Raw genomic sequence first — 18,473 nt, 5'->3', positions numbered from 1 at the left:
CGTATTAGAGGTTTCATCTGTACAACCAGAGCTCGTATAACGTGTAACTCACGTCGTGTAACTCGTAGTGGATTGCATTTGCCGATACAGGTTGTGAGATACGCTGTTTCAGGTCATCCGTCACTTCCAATGCAGTCGCTATTAGAACATATTTCGCAGTTAGAATATATTATGTAATGCAAAAACTATTAGCTGGCAGAATAGTTTGAACCATGTCACTTGTTCGGAAACGGTTGGGTAGATGGAAACTTCGATGAAAAGATATCCCACCATTTTCAAGGGCACACTTTTTGAAGTAAAAAGGTTTGCCCCAGGGACCCAGGCGAGGTCCAACTCAAAGGTTTCAAATAACAAGGGGAAGTTAAGTACCACATTGTTTGAAAGCTGTTGTGAAATGAAAAAGATGGAATAAGTCTTGAGTCTCTACGATAATCCTTTGCAAAATGGCGGAAATTCAAAATGTAAACTAAACCTTAATTGAAAATTCCATGGCCACACTTATAAGTCGGAAACGGTGAGACCAATGTGAAATCAGGAAAGCATATGTGACATTATTTTCATAGGACAACGTTTTAAAGTAAAATGTATTGTCCCAGGGTCCCGACAGAGTTTCAGGTTGGATACACTCAAAGGTTTTAAATGGGAAGGGAGCTTAAGTAGAACATTGTTTGAAAGCTGTTATTAAATGAAAGAAGATAAAACAAATATCGACTCTCTACGCTGTTTGCCACTGCTGATTGCCACTGCTGTTTGGACTCTGAATCCATTGGAATCTACCAAATATTCGTTGTCAAGGTGCGCGTTATACACACCACCGAAACATACTTTTTTCCCCTTCTCGACCCTAATGGATCGTGCATTTTTCTATCCTTATCTTTTCTCAGTGTCATGGAAACCAAAATGTATTTTTTCGATTTGTAATTTTCCCTTTAACCATTTAAGGCCCACGCGTAAACTATATATCAAAATCATTGATTTTATGAATATTTGTGTCTGTTTTACTGTAGTAAAGAAAAATTAAAAATAATTTTACACACATTTGTCCCTATGTGCCTTGAGGACACTGAATGTCTCGAAAAACTGGAAAATAAGTTTTTTTTTTACTTGGTAATAAATTTACCAAACCATTGTTATAGTATTCGTCTTTGCTATACATAGCACAAAGACGGGCGTGTGTTCTTGTTACTTGCTATATAATTCACCAAAACAATCTCTGTGCATTGCATAGCACACGTGAACACCACAACACTGATATACATTACTTGTACGATTTTCAATACGTTTTGAAGCACAGTGAACACATCTTTTTTCTGGCATTTGTTTTAACCATATTGTGCCTTGGGCTTTTCTGATTGTAGCATAACCGCACGTTTTGTTTGATTTTCACAGTTGTAGGGAGATATCGTTGTCGGCGGTAGTAGTTTCCGATTAGACTTCGAGCAACTTTTTGCCTGAATTCTAAGAAAAACATGATTAAATTGAATCCTGTTTGTGCTGATAACTTTAAATATATAATATACGCGTTACTTACATCAATGTCAAGAAGATAAGAAAAATACTCGCACATAGTATTTAATTTTTGCTTTCCTGTCAAAATTATAAATTACCTTCTTTTAACCCATAAGGTCTACTCCACCCTGTACTTCTTTACCATCAATGGACATTGTACGTTGATTTTCTCAGAAGAACCACACTAGCGTTTTTTTCACAGCAGTTTTTTTGATCGAAGATAGAAAATTAGTTAAGAGAAACGTTGGTTTATTATCCACCCATTTATGTGTGTTCACACCATTACTACAAGCGATATACTTTTTATTTCCACAATATTTCATATTATCTTCAAATCATATATACAGTCGTATTTATATAATTAGCAATGGCGTAACTAGTATATCTTGTTTAGGTTTATGTCTCCTTACTTCTGAATATCGCAATAACATTTTCGAAAACTTTATTAAAATGTTTCCTTTTCTATATTTCTTCTGAGGCCGCTTTTCCTACATCTTCAATTCTCCAGTTACTTACTCATCTCTCTCATTTTTAGTTTCATGACCTTTCACGTAGAATTTCTTCTACGTAGCTCCTGTTTTAGTCATGACTTCCAAAAATTTATCTTTATCCAAACTGGATTCAAAACATTCTTCATGAACATCGTCAAAGTAGTTGTCAGCCTCCTGGGATGTCCCTACTTCTGTCTTATTATGGATTATAGAAGAAAAATCTTGTCAAATTCTTTACCAGAAGGTAATGTGCCTAAGATCAATGGCACATTCCCGCGCTGCATGGCGATGCTGACACTTTGGAAAAGGAATACAGTAGCTCGGGGATCACAAGTTTTGATTGCTATTCGATGACCAACTTCATTAATGAAATTAGATCCTTCGTGACCCCAAGACCCACTGGTTTCTATTGCTACTGTTACAGACCAATATTTGTCCAATAGGTTTGAGTATTTTAGTCTTTTGTCTGATTCTCTGTGAGCGGCGACGAGACCTGCCTGAATTGAAGAATGGGGTAAGTTGGAAGAAGCAAACGTATCGGAACACGTGAAATCCCGGACTAGTACTTTTCCATTTTTTCACGGTACCAAGGTCATGTCATCAGGCCTTTTACCATCGGAGCGGCTACAACAATTTGGTTGTTTTATTGAAGGAACTCCCGCAGATGCGAGGGCTCTACAAATGGTGTCGTTCACAATATGATGTCGAGATCGTCTTCCCGCGCTTTTTTTCATGAAAGACCATACAACCCTTTATTATCAACACTTGCGTTGCAAGCAGGACAGTAGTGAGGCTCACAAATATTAGCACATAAGCGCAGAGCTGTAGCAATACGAAAGTTCTCATAAGAAAGGTGCAGGTAGAGTGTGTGAGAAGGTAGGGCTTGAAGCCATTCTCCGTTTTTGGAGGAGGAGACAGCTAACAACCTGATTTTGTTATCTGGGTTATTAGTTGATGATATGAGTGAAAATAAACGAAGCTTGACTAAAGGTTCATCATAAACAGACTGGACATGTCTTTTGTCGTTAGGTGGGGAATCCATTCCAACCAGATCAGTCAATTTATCGATACATTCTTGTACATCTCGAATCGAGTCTAAGTTAACCTCCTGTTGAAGAAGAGAGCCAATTAGTTTTCGTGAGCCATATAATGATGCGAGGAAAGAAGGTATGGTGATATCCATGGCTAGATGAATCCCAAGGCCTCCATTCTCAACTGGTAAGGAAGCTTGTAACCAAGAACTGTCTTTCAAAGAACAGTATAGAATGGATTCCAATCCTGGTCTAAGAGTGTGGTCGAATTTTTGAAGTAATTTATCATCCTGCCAAGAAGGGGAGCAACAGAGGAAACATAGTAATCTTGGAAATGAGAGTGAAGCTCTCAGATGTGCAGAACGTTTGATAACAGAGAAAAGAAGAATTCTAATTTTGATATCTTGTCCAATAAAATTTTGCTACTTTATTCGGTAGAGATGGCAGCGTCTAAAAGTTCCGCATTGGTAGGTGATAAGAGTTTGATACCAGGTGTTACTTCGCTCAACCTTTCATAAAGGTCATAGACTTCATCAACTCTGGCATTCAGAAAACTCGCTTCACATTTGGCAGAGTTAAGTAACAATCAAGTACATGAAGCTTCGAGACGAATTTTATTAAAAGCGCGAAGTACTATGTCGACATCTCCAGCTAAGTACCGTCATCTAAGTACCAAATATTTAAATCTGTGTTAATATCCTTAATAATATGATGAATGGTTAGGGCGAATAGTGCTGGTCCAAGTGGGTCTCCTTGCTGTACTCCACGTTGTGAGTGAATTATGTTATCACTTATAAAAATATTGCTTGGTTCGGAGTAGCATTGGTAGATGTATGGATAGTAAATTGGAAAGTTAGTTTTAACAGATTGTAACATTGAGTCGCGGCTGAGTTCATTAAAGGCATTGCGGAAGTCAATTTTTAAAAATGCATTCACTTCAGTATGGGAAGGTGAGTAGTACATTCTTGCAGCATGTACGGTCTACAGACTCCTAGTTGATGTGGTGATAGTATATTAATTAATGTATCTCGTATCCGGAAGCAGATAATTTTTGCTGATAAGCGTCTCCAAACATTGCTAACAGCTATCGGACGAATTCCACCGCTTTTCTTCAGTGCTATAAGTGAAGCACAAAGAAAAAATAAATAAATAAATAAATAAATAAATAAATAAATAAATAAATAAATGGTCGGAACGTTCCCAGATATAATTAAGTGCCTAAATTCACAAATGGATGTGATTAAGCGTCCCTTTGAATCAAAGTCCTGATTTATAAGTAGTTCTTTTAAGATTGAGGGAAGGAGATTATCCATTCCACCTGCCGAACCAGAGGTGAAGGATTTTATCTCCTTTAATAATTCGATGGAAGAGACTTTAGTCATTGTAGACGAGTCCTCAGGTGGTTCAGGATAGGTGAATGAGTGATCGTGGGCTGGATGGTTTTCTCTGAGAGCATCTAGTACTGACGTATCTGGCGTAGCCACAGTGTCATCGGATATCAGTAGTCTGATAGCGCCACGTATATCACCATCTGTTAATTTTTGTTCGATGCTTTTGGTATTGATTGAACCGGATTTTTGTGGTTTGCGAGGTTCGTTGGTCCCTCGATGCTGCTTCGTTAATACTTCACAATGATGTTCCCTCCAGTTTCTGACTCTTAGCTTCATCCAAGTGGTGAGATTACATACTTTCACACAACGTGGTGAGATGAAAAGCACTGCGTAAGGGAAAACTAGAAGGTCGATCCAAGAATCAACATTTTTGGTGTTGTTAATATTACGAATATCACATAGAGAATCAGCTACCGATGAACGAGCACCGCAAGGAACACGACGATGAACCGGAACATTAGCCTTCAAATGAGACATAAGATCATTCATTTTGGATAAAAGTTCAGAAGAGTTATCATTGGAATCTAAGGTTAATAAATCCGAAATATAGTTGGTAGGCTGTTGAAGTTTCATGTTACTGCCCTTACTCTTGCGTAGCACGTGATGGCACTTGCCTGTGTGAATGAATAAGCCTCTTTGGCTACGAAAATATTTATTACAATGAACACATTGTAAATCATTTGAAATGCTTGATGTATCCATATTGTGGTTATAAGTTATTAAAATTGTTTTGTTTCACTCATTGTTACTGTTGAAAAATTCAAACATACAGTTTTAATTCATATTAACTGATAAAAATGCACTTTTCATTCTTCCGTTCCACTAGATTTCAATGTTAAAAGATTACGGAATTTTAACATTCATTAGGCATTTTTTTTTATTTTTTTTTTAAATAAGATAACCAGAATACCGATTTTAATACGGATTTTGCCATTTTTACCTCGGAGGCATCATGCACACCCACATACGACTCAAACTCGTCAATCGAAGGTGTTTTCTCATTTTTAGACATAAATCACACAGAGAACACTTTCGGATTGTACCAATGTCAACAATAATATAACAATATATATATCACCTCTTTCCATGTCCTTATCGAGTGGAAAGGATTTTGGTATATATATATCATATACTTTTTTGCGATTGGTACGTACAGTGCCACAGTATTTGCTATTTTTCTTAGCTAAGCAATATTGTAAAACCTTAGAGTTGAGAACCATATCCAAATAAATTTCACATCAAAATCTAGAAACAGATTTAGTCAATTGCAGAACTACTGATTCACCAAGTTCGACTTCCGGCCCTGAGTTTTTTTTTCTTTCTGTGTACAGATCACGTTCAAAGAGATAACTGGTTTCAGAGTAGGACCTACACCACAATTTGAAGCGCCACTTTACAGGTTTATTTCTTTATGAACTGTCGCATTATGTTATACTCTTTGAATTTTATCATGAGCTTATCTATGGACTGAGTCTTTTTTTGCACTTAGGGATGACTGGAAAGTTCTGTTGAAATGTTCAGTCAGTGGTCTTATTTTGAAAGCACGATCTTCGCTTGCAGACTGCTCGTCGTTGTTAGGAAAATGTATGTGCTTTCATATAACCTTGAAGTCAATGAAATGACATAACCTAAGCTATGTATGGAACTCAAGGAACTCCTAAATTTGGTTCAGTTGACCAGTAACTTTCAAATATTGGAAGTATGTTATATCTCATAACCAAGTCCATGCCAATAAATGCTTTCATTTCATCTTCATCTGTTGTAAATACAAAACCGATCTGTAAAGCATACCGATTACTTTTGAGAATCACAATATCACTCAGAAGTTCTTCTAAGCCTAAAACTGAACAAAAATATCAACTGGCTTTGGTTTTTCACAATTTATTTTGAAGTTAAATAACATTACTTTTCCAAATTCATAATTATCATTATCACTGACATTTCAAGGTTGGTAAGTTCTACTCCACTTGAAAACTGATAAATCTGGAAGTTGTTCAGACTGCTCGACACCCGATTTTGGTGTCTTGTTTGACTTCCCTCTCGGGGGTGAATGACTATTGATGTCTTTATCAGGATCATCTATCACAATATGCTTACTCCCATTGCACATATCACCTTCTGGAAACATTCTATCCTCTTCATGTAGCAGAAGTCCATTTTCGTCATCCTTATTCCAAGCCTCTAGAATTCGAGTTACTTCTTCATCATCTATAAAATCTGTCTTCTTCTTGAACACACGACCTGAAATTGAATTTAGAAATAGATATATTACTTTATAATCTTGTAATTTCTAAAAAAACAAAAATGAAGCAAATATTAGTAATTTCTATGATTTTAAAATTCAACCTCTCCAAAACTTCCGCATTTCTCAAGAAAGTGAGGACAAGTCCCTCCCGAAATATTTGTCTAAATCCGTCACTTGTCACTCCAGGTGAATCCCAGGGTACTACGCTTATAAGCACTGGCCGCTGCCATACCAAACCTTTAAAGTTCTTACATCTCGGACTTGAACTCATATACCCGTTTAATTATTTTACAAGGCCATTGGAAAATGAGCCTAGATTCTCAGAGCATTGCTTATTGCTTGAAAAATTGGTTAGAGTTATTTTAAAATCCCAAACAATCAGTTGATCTTGAATATGGTTTGAATATGGATAACTTTAGACACCAACTTGATTACATTTAATGTGTTTTGGAAACAGTCACTTCTTTGATGTAAGCTTTATAAAATACTTAGGAATACCTTGAAAAAAAAGAAACAATACTCAAAGGAATTTTGATCAGCCACGGAAGATACTACGGACTCTTACAGCCCATAAAGAGACAATTCTGAGGAAAAGTAAAAGGAAAAATATACCCGTCACTGTTGTTCAAAGTATAGAATATAGGCAATATTACAATGAGCATTTGACTTGCAATTACCGTTGCGACATATAGGGATAAATATGTCCCATTGAATAAAACTACCTAATTCTTGTTGATGATTATGAACTGTTTTGAAAACAACTATTCTAAAATAATAAATACAAATAAGCTTACCTCAATAATATTTCGGTTCCTCTTGGTAAATAATTGGTAAAAGAATATACATATTCCCAATACAAACGCTTCGAAAAGGGTAGTCAGATTCAAGAATAATCATGTGAATGGAAAACCCATTTATATTCATTGTTGCCAGAACAAACCCACGGAATGGGAGAAAATAAACATTCCTCATTCCAAAATCTCACTTACTTTTAAAATATAAGACATAATGTGGGTAAAATATGATTAAATTTAAGGAGGACGAATATGTCCCTTCTGCCAGAAAGAGTTAAATAAACTACTTTTGTTTTATTAAAATAACTCTTGGCGTAAAGTTATGGACAATCTAACATCAATAGTCAACAAGAGCTATAACTTTAAAAAGAGTAAAGTGGCTGACCTCGAATCAATTAGTAATTACGTGTTATAAATAATCTATTTTATTTACACTATATATCAATTATATGATGGATGGTATCTGTGTATATTCCAGTTTTTTTTTTTTTCATTTAAAAATTTTACTCTCTTTGTTTCAGTTTATTCATCACTAGGAACTATTACGCAGCCAACTTTTGTTTGTTTCACCTTTAATCCATTATAAAACTTCCTGGATAAAATAGGTCACAATATACATTAAAATATACTCCTTCATATGAGAAACATGATTAAAAAATAAACAAGGTTTGTCGACAAAGCTGGTGTTTCCGTGTTAATACAAAAATAAATAAATAAACTTCCCAACAGAAAAGTATGAAACACGAGCATTCAAAGTCAGCAAAAAGAATATTACAGTTCTGGTAATGAAAGTCGAATTCAAAATCATAGGTTACTTAAAATACGTGTTGTCTTTCGTTTAAAACTTTGTATTGTTTGAGTCTGGTAAGTTTGTACTTTATAATTTTGTAAAATATATAACAAATGTTATAAATACTATCATTTTTTTTGTGGCGTACCACTAAGTTACATATAATAATAATAATAATAATAATAATAATAATAATAATAATAATAATAATAATAAATATAAAGTTTATTCTAGTTCCTTATTTTTTCTCAATTTTCTTTACACGTATTGTCGATTTTGTTCAAACTATTTAATGCACAATATCGTTGTTTAAATCGAAGTTATGCGCTTTTTATCAATATGTGCATTCTGTATTGGATGCGAACATTTTATAAATTTCAGCCTCGAACTCTTGTAACATAAGAAGGAAGAATGAGTGATAGTTAAGGGACATTGTTCTAATTTCGTTATTGGAATATGCAAATAATTGTTGATTATTTTGACCTAGGAACTTTTCACAAGTCACTCTGTGGAAATTTACTAAATTCTAATATAATATTCGAGACACATATAATAATCTTTTCTAATAACTTTAGGCCAAAACAGAGTAATATAAATGTAATACATATTATGTAGAATTTCTGATTTAAGATGTTAGTATGAGCCCTTCAAAATACGAATTGCCCTACTCGCTAGTCTAGTATTCGCTGAAGTGAAATATAAAATGATCGAAAACGACCAATATTAGTGTCGATCCGTAGTTCTCTAGCTCTCTGAGATGAAACGTAATATTTCCGATGCCATTTAAAAGCAAATTCAACGCCCATTATTATTGCTGACGGAGGAATGATGTTGTGTAAAAAGTAATTGAAAACGTCTGATGTTGGTGTGAAGTTCTATAGATACAGAGCGATTCAAAATAAGTTTTTTTTTTAATAAATAATTTCATGGAAACATTTGAAGAGCTCAATTCCAAAACAGCCTAAGTCAAAAAGTCAGTTTTTCAAGAGACGATTTTTTGTGTGTGTTTCAATCATTCTATTTCTGTAAAAGAAAAGTAATCTACATTAAAAAAAATCTGATTGCTTACTTTTCGTAAGATAAGGGTGAAATTATCATCTATAGCAAGAGTTATAAGCGTTTTTAGGCATGAGTCAGAAAAGTAACTTCAGAAAATACTGTTGACTAAGGAGGTTTGGAAAACAACACTGTTTTCTTTTGCCTACAATTAATTTGATTTATGGAGTTTTGGCATGAAATGCAGTTTAATATACGGAGATGCTGAAATGGAACCTAATAGAATTAATATCTCAAAATTGACAAAAATGGACTTAGGCTCTTTTGGAATCCACCCTTATTATAATTTTGTTTTTAGTTTTTAGCTCATTTAATAGTAACAATAATGCCATTTTAGAATACACAAAACGTGACAAGCTAACACATAAGAGAATCTGGGAGGTCATTGAATGCCACCATTTTTCGAAATTACACTTTCCCTAAGCAATTGTCGTTCAACAGCCATCGATATTCGTGTTGTGTAGGACGTTGATTCATCTTGTTGAAACCAGACTGTGTTATTAATGTGTGGAAATCTATGTAGTTTTTGCACGACAAATGTTTCAAGCATGAAGACGTAACGATTCGATTTGACTGTAATTGCATGGCCGTTCTCATCCTCAAAACAATAAAGGCCCATCGCACAGCACGATGACATATCACACCACACAGTACCTTTGTTGCTGTACAATGGACGTTAGTTTAGCTCCATAGGATTGTATTGTGCCCGTGGCGTCCTAAATTGAAATGATGGCATAATTCTCTACGTGCCCCCTCCAGACTGTCATTTTTCTTTTAAAACGCTTTGATCGCGAAATCACGTTGCACACCACTTCATGTATTCATGGTAACTAAATTGTAGAATGCCGTTGATACGTTGGTATACGTTATGCAGTGTTACCAAACTCCCGCTTTTGCCAATCCAACTTTCAAAATTTCCTGTTTCTTCGAGTCACCCTGTACTTTCGAAATAAACAGCACGATTAGTCTCTCGAAAACCTCTCACAAATAACCACCTCCATCACGGCGGCCCTCACTTCTCTCTGTGGTTATGCGTGAACTATAGCCATCATACACAAATCAAATCCATAAAGAACTGAAAATCGAAGGCTATACAGTAACTAAAGTATTTACAAGCCGTAAAGATAGTATGTCCAACTACATCGTCCATATTTTTACTTCCCACCAGGATAGATCGATAATCTACCTTATACACTTATAATCGTAAACTTAGAGGCTTACCTTCGCGTTCGTTAGCAACATTGTCAGTTCACTGAGAGCATTATCAGGAGTATAATGATTATATTATAGCTTATTATAAATGCGGCTACTGTACCATACCACACCCAACATTGTTCTGTACCAATTTGCATCGCATCACCCTGTGAATTGCCCCACATGTCCTTACAATCATCCCACCTAAAGTTAAAAGTGCACAACAAAACCGCAATCAACACCAGCTCATCCACAACTTGTCTTACCGCTACATACGTCATCCGTAGCTCCAAAACCAGACCTAAAACTGATGTCTGTGTCGTCTTAAATTAATTGCGCACTTATTTAGCTCTTGCACTTCAGAACATTCACCCTTTCATACGGCCACACATCTTACAGCAAATTACCCTTGCAGCCAAAACAACATTCTACATATTCCGGCATCACAGTGTAATTGGACTCATCTCCAAACTCTTGCAATCGTTAATCGTTACTTCAATATGACTTTAAACTTAACATATACGGATATCATATCCTTCTTCCCAAAACAAATGACTGTTTTGAAACTCTACTTCTGAAGGAACACATCGTAGTCTTCGCACTAAGTGAATAATTCCTAGCAAAATAAACTCCATGTTGCATACGATGCGACACTATTCTTAGGACAGTCAGTCACATTCCATCGCAATGAACAAATGGGGGAGAAACAGTTGGTGTTTTTCTACGCAGTCTCTCTATTGCCAGCACCATTGTGCTATTAATCTGTCACCTGAACACCTCGTTATTACTATGATTTTGAAATATATCATCGTCACATTTGCAACAATTTGCATGCAGCCTGATCACCCTCTACTAACTCATTTTATTAAGTACATTCCAAACAAATATCGACATTATATCATCATAGCCGATTTTAATATATGCAGTCGGTCACATCAAAATAGTATCACTTTTAAAGCTTTCATTACCACACACACCAGTAGGATCATACATCTCCCAAAAATCTAATCTACCAATTTCCAACAAAACGCCTTACATTGTCCATCTTAGCAAATCTCTCCACCTACAGCCTCATTAACATTCTTAATAATACAATAGGTAGCGATCACGCTCCTGTTAGATTTACGTTTCAACTACAACCCACCACATCGTCTTGCTCGCAATTGTTTTGTCTCAAATTTTATTCTTTCGAAAACTCTAACTTGGCCCATTATCGCAGTTACCTGACTCAACATACGGTCCAGCTCACGCTCCCACTACTGAGTATGGGCTATATGCTGCAGCTGATTCCATTAATATTGCCTCCATTACTACCACTACCTCCTTTTACTGGTAGGGAACTAGTAAACTTTTTATTCCTACCAGTAAAAGCATTCCATATTAACCACACCAATCACAACGATATCTGACTATGATATCCCATTCACGCCAACTCTTTAGATATCGCCTTTTTACAAGAAGTCAGCATCAACAATTGAACCGCGCAGTGAACAACTACATCAAAACATATACAGTGCGTTCCACGAATATCACCAAGGCCCGTCTCCTGAAAAAAAAAGGCATATAGAAACATGAAACCTTTTCTAACCTTTAAAGAATATAAAAGACATTTGATGTTAAGGAGAATTCCCTATGAGAGGGGCCCAAGGGTGTTGCTAGGGGTGACTCCAAAATTTTAAATAGCAACATCCCTCACATGGTACCTCCTTTGAAAGGTAATCACGTGTAGAGACCAGTTCTGCAAGCTGTATTTCACTAGCATATCCCTAGCCAACATTGCGGCCATCCATAAAGTGCGGTCGAGGTGCGTTCTACGCATAACACTACTACCCATCTCCTGTTAGAAATCAAGGCAGATAGAAACATGGAACTTTTATAAAATCACTTGATATAAAAAACAACATTATATTGATAGGAAAAATCCCCCATTAGGGTGGCCCAAGGGGGTTACGGAGAGTAACTCCAAAATTTTAAATATCAACCCTCATCATGTTGTACCTCGTTTGAAAGGTAATCATTAGGGCAACCCACATTATGCTTTATTTTTTTGTTTAATTATGATTTTCAAATTATGCTTTATTATACTTTATTCTTAATTTCAATCATTGTTTTACATTAATCGTGTATAATGCATAATGTTTACTATACATTAAATATTATAATATCTTGATCTATTTATTAATATTTTATGCAACCAGTTTCTTTCATATTTAATGAACTTTCTGCTTAATGCACTGTAAAGAGATATGCTTTACTCAAGTCATTTTTTTTATTTATCACTTGTGTCCGCCTTAGATGTGCATATATACAGAAAGGGACAGTAAAAGATGCCACCAAAATGTACAGAAGATGCTCAAGTTCAAGAGTTACACAGAACAATATAGTGTGGAGTTCTTATGTATTATTCATTGTTGGCGGAAGTTCTCTTCTTTTTTTCTTTTCTTCTCATCAAAGGATTACACCGAAAAGTTTACAGAAATAATTTTTTTTTTCATTGTTGCATTGTTGTTCTCAATGATTTTGTATTGTAAATATTGGTTTAAAAAAATATTAATACAGTATGTTAAACTTGTAGTTAAAGAGATTTTTTTTAAGAATTGTGCTATATATTTTAAATTATGCTTTGTGCTTTATTTTCTTAAATTATGCTTTATTATCCTTTTAAAATTAGTTTGTTCTGGACCCTTACAATCACAACCATATTCAAGGTACCAACCATATGTGTAAATTGCTGTTATGCTTTTTATGCTTTTGAGTTGTTCTATTAATCATGTATAGATACCAGTTCTGGAAAATACATGTCAATAGCGTGTCGCTAGCCAATATGGCGGCCATCCTTAAAGTACGGTTCAACGCATAACACTAAGGCTCATCTCCTGAAGAAACCAAGGCATACAGAAACATGGAATCTTTTGTAACCCTCAACGAACATGAAAGACAACATTATGCTTATAAGGAGAATGCCCCATGAGGGAAACCCACTATCAGATGTGATTTTCCCGCCAACAGTGCTTTACATTACAACCTGGAGCCGTAGGTCTGAAGGCTGTACACATGTGTTTATGCTGGTGCGTTTGACCCTCCTACAATTCACACATAATTGGTCTATTGAACAGAGAATGAAAATTGTGTTACTCTTTGGTGCTACAAATTGTTCGTACAATGCAACAGCACGGATGTTTAATGAACAAAACGTGCGCAAGTCCAATTAGGGTTTCTTCTTTACGCCATTTATTACTCAAATTCTTTACGACAGGCAGTGTGACCAGTGCCCCAAACTCTCGAAACTCTAGTGTTGCTACTGAGGAGACACAGATACAAGTGTCGGCCGAGCGGACTATTCATCCGCAACAGTCCATAACAACGGTAGCTCGAACGTGCTGTGTGTGACACACAACGACACACAGAATCTTAGAAAAAATCATATATTACGTCCATACAAACTACGTATGGTCCAGGAGTTAAGTGAACATGATCCCGATATGAGTATCGAGTTTTATGAGCAGGTGTGCGAAGGATTGGTGCGTGGAACCACTGTGCTGACTAACGTGTGCTTCAGCGATGAAAGTACGTTTTACTTGAATAGCAAGGCCAACAGGCGTAACTGCCGATACTAGTGTGACACAAATGCTCATGCATTTCGTGAAGGCAACACGAAACACCCATAGTCGCTTACTGTCTGGGCGGGTATCTTCAGTAATCACATAATCGGGTCCCTCTTCATCAATGGAATATTAACAGGCGAGAAATACCTGTCGATGCTGCAAGACTTGATTGTACCATTGATTTGGAGGCAGTGGAAGAGAATCCGCAAGAATTTGGAGATATTTCGCCTGTTTTCCGGCATGACGGCTGTCCTGCCCACCTGCACTGCCTTGTGCGTGACTATTTAGACGGTGTGTTTCCGCGACGATGAAGTGTTCGTCGTGGCACCATTGAATGGAAAGCACGTTCACCAGATCTTGCCCCACCCGACATTTTTTTTCTCTGGGGATATTTGAAAACTGGTGTGGTGTATGTGGTATTCCACACACAGTCCAACAGCATTGCAGAGTTGCACCAGCGCACAATTGATAACTGCCATTCCATACCAATAATGACATTTAGTCGTGTTCGAGAGGAGTTCGTCTAACGTTTACATTACTGCCAGGAGGTGGACGGTGCACACTTTGAGCATTTTCTGCGTTAATGCGGTACGTCCGAAACGGAAGCATGTTTCACCCTGATTATAGCTTTGCAATGTTTCTTCGAGTGTACTTTACTGATGGCCACCGTGTTTGCTAGCGACATGCAGTTTCCAGAACTGGTCTCTACACACGATTACTGTTCAAACGAGGTACAACATGATGAGGGTTGCTATTTAAAATTTTGAAGTTATCTTCCGTAAACCGCTTGGGCCTCCGTCATGGAGGGGGTTCTTCTTATCAACATAATGTTGTCTCTTATGTGCTTTGAAGATTACAAAAGGTTCCATGTTTTTATCTGCCTTGGTTCCTTCAGGAAGAGCCTTAGTGTAATTCGTGAGACGCAGTGTTTATTTCGATGTTGGGTTAAAACTTCCGATAACCTATTGAACACCAATCATCCAACAAAAGACTGGGAAATATTCAGTGTTTGTGCGGTCCAAGTCAACCAACAATCAATGCCCCATTCTAATAGGCGGCTCCTCTAATCCTACTGATACAGAAAAAACAAATGCTTTTGCCGATCATCTCCAGATCGTGTTTACGCCGCCACCCTCTGAAGCCTTCCAAACTTTTCTGACAGAGTAAACACTTCACCTCCATTCTTACAGCCCCGTCATCTACATGTATTCAAATGTGTCACGGTGGTTCAGTGGTAGAACGCTTACCTCTGGTACGTGAGGTCTGTGGTTCGATCCCTGGCTAAATAAGTTCGTGGTGAACAACATAGTGTCAGTCAGTTTTCTCGAGGTACTCCTGTTTCTTCCCAGAGTCTCATTTCACCAATTTATCCATCATCTTTCACTTCCCTTAACCGCCTGTGTTCTTTATTGTAAAGGATAAATCTGTGGGACTTTACACAAGAAAGACAACACAACCAAAATCAATCCATCTCCGTCCCAGAGCTCAACGATACCATAATATATAAACGTAGCACGGGACGAGGATTAGACAATATAGCGTATCATCTGATTATAGAATGTCCTTTTACATTACTCCTTCTTGTTAATATTTTTACCTTACGTAAATATATTTCATATAACACAATCTACCGTTCATTATTAATACTTCTAGCAGGTAAACGTCGACACATAATTGAATTTTGGGCACTTCGTTAGCTGGTAAACACCTACCTATTAGTGCTCATTGTCTACATTTGTGTACAAACCATTATTGTGTTACGAATAAAGTAATTCCAATAATACATGATTTTGTAATGTATTTACCTTTCTTGAAACACATGTTGCATACTACAACAATGTGATTAAAAGATATTTCTCAGGTTTTATAATTACGCTTTCATTAAGATGCGTATCCTAGGGACAAATCGGAGTCGCATATTTTCCATTAAACTATTCCTCCTTTGCGAAAAACGGAAATTTCTGGCAGCATATATATTCATAACTGTTGACTCTTTATAATGTGGGCAACATTGATGAAGATCCACCAACTAGCTCTTGAGATTTTAAGCTGGGCAGTCAAACTGGCAGAGCAAATATGTAAAAGGGTTTTGAGAACCTAACTTCTTACAAAGTGACTGGTGCTTATCTTTTGATGCATGAGGGCTCGAGTTGGATTCCCGATGATGAAACATTGAAATTTGAAGTGATTACGGTGGTTTAACTTCCACTTTATATTGCAAGTATACGTATTACATAACAGCAATATTGGAAATAGATTTTAAATTTAAACAGAAACAAAGTATAGACTTCCATTTATCTACTTGGTAAAATGACCTGCATATGCCTGAAGATAAACTTGAATATTTACTTTTTGAGAGCCGAATAGTTTTCTTTCCTTGATCGATTTGTTTTCAGTGTAAATGTTATCATTTTATGTCTCATGCGTAAATTGTGGTACGTGTTAGGTGGATATTTTGAAAATAATATTTCGAGGTAGGGCAAAAAAATGACTTGAATATCAAACCACGCTCAGTCGTTTCTACTTCAATGAACTTCTTCTCAATATCCATATTGATTCACAACAAAGAACATTCTGAACTTGTATTGGCCCTTTGTGTGACTATGGATACGCGTCGAATGAAAGGAAAAATACTGGCGTCAAGGGATACTTTCAAGGATGGAAATTTTCCTTCCTATCGTCTCGCAACTTTCTAGTGGTTATGGTTGTTAATTTGATTTGCAGAACTTGAATGGAGAGTGGCTGTAAACATTTCGCGTCTTTCGTTGATCATTCTCATACGTTTCGTCGTAACTTATACTGAAAAAATGGTGTGTTTCATAAATATGTATTTTAGAATGAAAGGTATACCTACACACATCGTTCACGAAATATACTTATTATACAACGTTATTTATTTTTATTATTTTTTTGCATTTTCTGCAAACAATAACATTGAGTAATAGTGATCCTATACATATATTATTATGTTTTATGTAGCCTATTTATTGTCACAAGTAGAGGGTCGAAATGGATGAATTGAGCTGCGGGGTGAGACACAGTGCGTCTGATAGAGAATGTGAAAGTATGTGTATGTGCAAAGTTGTAGCGGCTGAATGCCATAAGTAGTGGAAAGGGAGGGGTCAAATTTTGTGGTTGAAGGGTTATGCTATGTTATAAAAATACATAAATAAAATGTTGAATCGTAAAAATAATGAAATATTGACAACGCAAACGGTGGTAGTTTCCCATACAGAAGAAGAATGGGCAGAGTAGATCACGAACTTTCGCCACCATTTTGAACTATGTGGCTTTTTTGAAATGGAAAGTAGTCATGCGGCGCAAGTGTTAAGACTGTATTTTTATTACGTATGCAATGCTGCTGTCTCTTTTGTCATTTCGCTAACCGTTGGTTAATTATGGCTTGCTTTATTTTTGCAGATTGCAGTCACTGACCAATGGTGCTGACAACCCACGAATGAATTGTGATCACCCTGATGTGTGGAAATCGCAGCTCGCGTGTGGGGTTTGCGGAGTTTATTGCGCTTCACCCAGAAAGGAAGCTCATATCCAACAATGGTGTGGCCAAACTAATCAGCAGACTCGGGAGACGGGTTCAGACATCGTAGTGGTCGTCCGAAAACGTCTACAGATGAGGAAGCAACAGTCGTTGTCCACACATCCTACAGTAAAAGCCCCCAGCGTGGCACATGGTGTTTATCCCAGGTATGTGGACTTAGTTGAACATTCATTCGGAGGATACCTGCCAGTAACAAATTACATCCGTACAGCCACTTACATAAGTATCTGGACCCCTGACTGTTATAATTCTATTGGGTGCCCAAGTAATTTGCAGTTGTGAGAACGCCTAGACAGATGCAACCCAACTTACACGCAACTTTTCATGGCACTGACAACAGTTGGTAGGCCTCATTCATATGTTTATGCAAGTAAAATTGTAAATTAGGTGACTAATGAAAAAGTTCTCCATTCTAAGGTGAATCTCTATGGCTCGGATCGTGTTTTCCTAAAAACACCATATATTAATCTCAATATTGCTGTGTATGAAATGTATTATTTCTTTATATACTGTATGTTTAGAGAAATAAAATACTACCACGCATGAATCAGGAAATGTATGAAAGTAGCTGAAAATATCAAAATTAGATTAACTGCTGGAAATAAGTTTGCAAATGATTGTCTCTATTGAGAGACCGTCTCAAATTATCATTCCAAAATCCTTTTCTTTCTGAAGGAGAGTTAATCTTGCTTGTCACACTGATAATTTATTGAAATTGAAATTAAGACATTTGAAAAGGTTTCAACCTGGCCGCGATTCGAACCCGGGTCTGTCGAATACAAGTTGAATACGCTAACCACTTACCTAC

Source organism: Thermobia domestica, chromosome 6, assembly GCF_964235325.1.
Source record: "Thermobia domestica chromosome 6, izTheDome1.hap1.1, whole genome shotgun sequence".
In the NCBI taxonomy this organism is placed as follows: domain Eukaryota; kingdom Metazoa; phylum Arthropoda; class Insecta; order Zygentoma; family Lepismatidae; genus Thermobia; species Thermobia domestica.
Note: the sequence above shows the minus strand (reverse complement) of the source record.